The sequence below is a fragment of the Nylanderia fulva genome, unplaced genomic scaffold (genome assembly GCF_048542155.1).
Source record: "Nylanderia fulva isolate GAGA-0341 unplaced genomic scaffold, ASM4854215v1 Scaffold857, whole genome shotgun sequence".
Lineage (NCBI taxonomy): Eukaryota > Metazoa > Arthropoda > Insecta > Hymenoptera > Formicidae > Nylanderia > Nylanderia fulva.
In genome coordinates this window covers 32501-36827 of record NW_028190979.1, presented here as the reverse complement: position 1 = coordinate 36827, position 4327 = coordinate 32501, and the positions used below count along the sequence as shown (strand labels likewise).

The following is a 4327-nucleotide window of genomic DNA, read 5'->3' as shown; positions in this document are numbered from 1 at the left end:
ATCATCTCCACCCCAGAGCACACATAACCGCATACGCTTCTGGCAGTTATAATTGCACCCACATTCAGCACCATTCTATTCGTCATTATTCTCGCTTTCTCTCTCTTAAACGCTCTTACGTATTCCGGACACACTTCGGCCCAGCAACCGAGTGATCACATTTGCTCCTTCAGCTACAGTTTCTACACACCAACTTTCCTTTTTACAAATCTAATCAGTGTCCTACACATCCACATTTTTGGCACAGTCTTGCCGTTTCGGTGCATGGCCGCATAATGTGACCCCAAATGCGAAGCACTTGTGGCACCTCAGCACACTGAAAAACTCTTTCCCCCCTAAGGCTTCAATTGCACAAACATCGTCCGTCATACAGAGCACAGTTCTTAGTGCACTCATACTTCTAATATGCACATTTCCGCAGGTTGCATCTTTTCTTCGCATCCTACTAACAAACACGCACACGTCCATAAAATACTCTTTCATCCACTGCCCTGTCAAGCTCCTCTAGACATTTCCTTTATAAACACTTCACTCGCCAATCATTCGGCACATCGTACAGAGGATCTTTGGGCCTATCTTGCGAGGCAGGCTCAACCTTTAGGCCAGCATCTTAAATTGACCACAATTTCTATTCTTTTCACTACCTCGCTCATGTCTTCATCGCTACACCTCCATTCCGCACTTTCCTCGCAGCTTTCACACGCAAATTCAGTGGAATGCTTCACATGCTTCATTATTCTCTCCGTTACTCCCTCACTGTCACACTCGCCTTGCATTACATCCGCTCTCACTTTACCGCATAACTATTCTCTTACGTTTTCATCGTTTTTACATTAATTCCTGTACCCTTTTCAATCACGCTCTTTTCAACCTTGTTTAGCACTCACGCTCGCATTAGCTCATTCACTTCCGCCGGTAGGCTAAATCCCGACTCGCTCGACGGCATACAACTTATCCAAGATTCCCTGTATTCTATCTTTTTGCACACATGTTTATATTTGTTCCTCATATTTCTCAAACCAATGCCAGTATTTTCTCACTCGCAATCTTGAAATTTGGTTCTTCTCCGTAAAACAGGAATTTACGGGAAGTCTCGCACCCAATTACTCTCCGACACGCTATATCACTTCACTCCGCCAAAAGCTCATTCTCTCCCTCATTCATTAATCAAGAACGAAGTTAGAGGTTCGAAGGCGATCAGATACAGCCTAGTTCTACCTAAACGATGCCGCTAGCGACCGCCGTAAGTTCTCGATGACTCGGCGGCAGCTTCGGGAAACCAAAGCTTTTGTGGTTCCGGGGAAGTATTGGTTGCAACTGAAACTTAAAGGAATTGACGAAGCGGCCACCACCAGGAGTGGGCATGCTGATTAATTTACTCAACACGCGGGGAAACCCTCACCAGGCCCAGACACCGGGAGGATGACAGATTGATAGCGCTTCTTGATTCGGTGGTGAGTGCATGGCCGTTCTAGTGGTGGAGCGATTGTCTGGATTAATTCCGATAACGAACGAGACTTAGCCTGTAAATAGGCGTCGCTTATGGTATCGCGACGGCCCCCGGCTTGGCTGGCGGGTGTTTTTACTACCAACGTCAAACAAAATCTTCGTAGAGGGACAGGCGGTTCTAGCCGCACGAGATTGAGCAATAACAGGTCTTATTGATTTTTGCCCTAGATGTTCTGGGCACACGCGCGCTACACTGAAGGAATCAGCGTGTGGTTCCTGGCCGAAAGGGCCGGGTAACCCGCCTGAACCCCTCCTTCGTGCTAGGGATGGGGCTGCATGGTTCCCCATGAACGCCGAGGAATCCAAGTAAGCGCGAGTCATAAGCTCGCGTTTGATTAGTCCCTGCCTTTGTACACACCGCCCGTCGCTACTACGAATTGAATGATTTAGTGAGGTCTTCGGACTGGTGCCGGGCAATGTCTCGGCCCATTGCCGATGTTGAGGGAAGAATGACCAAACTTGATCATTAGAGGAAGTAAAAGTCGTAAAGGATTCCGTAGGGAACTGGGAGGATCATTAACGTTCCGGAGGGTCCTGCTTGCGTCGAGAGTCTCTTTTTTGGAGAGACGCGCCGCTCGCAGCAGTCGGCGACTGAATGGACGCGCTGAAAAGGCGCTATCAGAGAAAAGGATAATAACGGAGATATGGAATTTGACGAAATTTGGGTTTTTTGGTGTTGTTTTATATAAACGACGGACGCCGTCGCGCCTCTCTACCCCCGAAAGTAGTCGGCAAGCAGAGCAGCGAGCAAGGCGGTGTTCGACACGACGATTCGGAGCGAGACGCTTTTGCGATCACGCTGTGGGTGTGCCATTCTCGGCACCCACCACACACACCAGAGCGTCGATTGGCGTGAGCGCGAACCGGTGGTACCTATGCCAGCGCACGCGTAGTGTGCAGCACCAGACGTTCGTCGGACGCGCGGCCCTCCCGTGTCGCGGGGCAGCGCGTCAGCGTGACGAGAACACAAGGTGTGCGACCGCGAGTGCCGAGGCGACGAGGACCCCATATATTATTATAATATAGATAAACACAGAAGAAGGATCGATGATATTTCGACCAATATGTCACTGTGTCGGTCCGACGGTTTCTTCAAGAGCTTCACGCCCCGGCTCTCCAGTTGCGGGAGAGATCCTCCGAACGAGAAACACACAACTCTATCTTTGTTAGGGGGGGGCCCGTGCCTTCCCTGGCGGCGAGGCGCGTTCCGCGCGAGTCTCGGCTGATCGAAGAGCCACCACGATAATTCTCTCTCTATCGTCCGAGAGAAGGAGGACCACGATGGTTGAACGAAAGCGCGTTTCTTCGCGAACGCAAAATTCGAACGATTACCCTGAACGGTGGATAACTTGGCTCGTGGGTCGATGAAGAACGCAGCTAATTGCGCGTCAATTGTGAACTGCAGGACACATGAACATTGACATTTGACACGCACATGCGGCCACTGGATACAATTCCGGACCACGCCTGGCTGAGGTTCGTTTTAGTACCCCTAAACTGCTTGCGCCCGAAAGCGCGCCCACGGGCCACGACCGGGCTACCAGAGAAGGCGCGGCGCGTCGCGGTTGCCCTGTGCAACTCTACAATTGGCGTACGAAGCGATCGTTGGACGTTCGCCCTGAGGTGTCGTGGCCGCGCCGAACGGCAGCGGTGCATCCCGCCGAGTTGTCTGTGCGCCGCCGACGGCCGAGGTGCAAATCCTGGCGTAGTCTGAAAGGACACACCGAAAATAATAATAATAATAATGAGAGGAGAGCGCACAAGCGTGTAAAACGTGGCGGAAACGCGCGCCCGAGAATGCTGCGCGAATAGAGGGGGAGGTGTTTGTGTATCCAAGTCTGTGTGTACAGCGAGAGCGAGAGGAGAAGAAATGGGCTGAGAGTAAGAGCGCGCGCCGATTAGGGAGCAACAAACGGCCAAAAAAGCGGTCAGGACGGTGAATGAACCGCTTTCCCTAGAGCGGCGCGTTGCGTCGTTTTGTATCCCGAAAGGTATGGTAGCGCTTTGTCGGCACCGTCGCTCCTCTCCGTACATAACACAGACTTGAACGGACTGCTCTCGCACTCTGTTGCCGCGTATCGCGGTGGCTTAGCGTCGCGTCGTCTTATGCCGAGGCGCCCTTGCCAGCACACATAACGGTTAGGACGGAGAAATATACGGCGCGTCGTTCCGTCCCGGCGGAGAGGGAGCATCGAATCCTTACCTCTGTACGGAGAAGGGTTTTGAATCGCGAGCCGACCGGAGTGTCCGAGTCCACGAAATTTTTGTAAAGCAAAAAAGGGGACCGGCGCCGCCGCCGTCGGACTCGTCGAATCGATTTCCGCCCAATTTCGTTATATTAAACGGAAGGGGAGCGAGAATCTCGAACCCGCGATATATCGTCTCCCTTACAACAACAGTCGTGTGTGCGGGTTGTTAGCGCCCGGCGATTTGCCTTCTAGCGTAATTTCGTTGTGATTGCCGCTGCTGCTCTCTCGTTCGACGCTCTCTCTCTTCTCTCCTCTTATTAATATATTTTTATAGAGAAGAGCGACGATGAGCGACGCGGAGGAAAAAAACGGTAACGAAAAACCACTATGCGACGCCCCTCAGAGCAGGCGAGATACCCGCTAAATTTTAAGCATATTTAAGGGAGGAAGAAATAACCAGATTTCCTTAGTAGCGGCGAGCGAAAAAGGAAGACCCCAAAAAAACCGAACCGCGGTTCCGCCGCAGGGAAATTGGTGTTTGGGAGATCCGTTTACCTGAGGTGCCGCGTCGCGTCCAGTCCATTTGAATGGGCCACTTACCCGTAGAGGGTCCCAGGCCCGTAGCGACC

General features: G+C 51.9%; 2 pseudogenes; both read left to right on the top strand.

Moving 5' to 3' along the window:
- The first annotated feature begins 2838 nt into the window (after positions 1–2838).
- LOC146719808 (5.8S ribosomal RNA) lies at positions 2839–2990 on the top strand (annotated as a pseudogene).
- A 1102-nt stretch (positions 2991–4092) lies between these two features.
- The window catches only part of LOC146719807 (large subunit ribosomal RNA), a 4485-nt pseudogene continuing 4250 nt past the window's right edge, over positions 4093–4327 (top strand).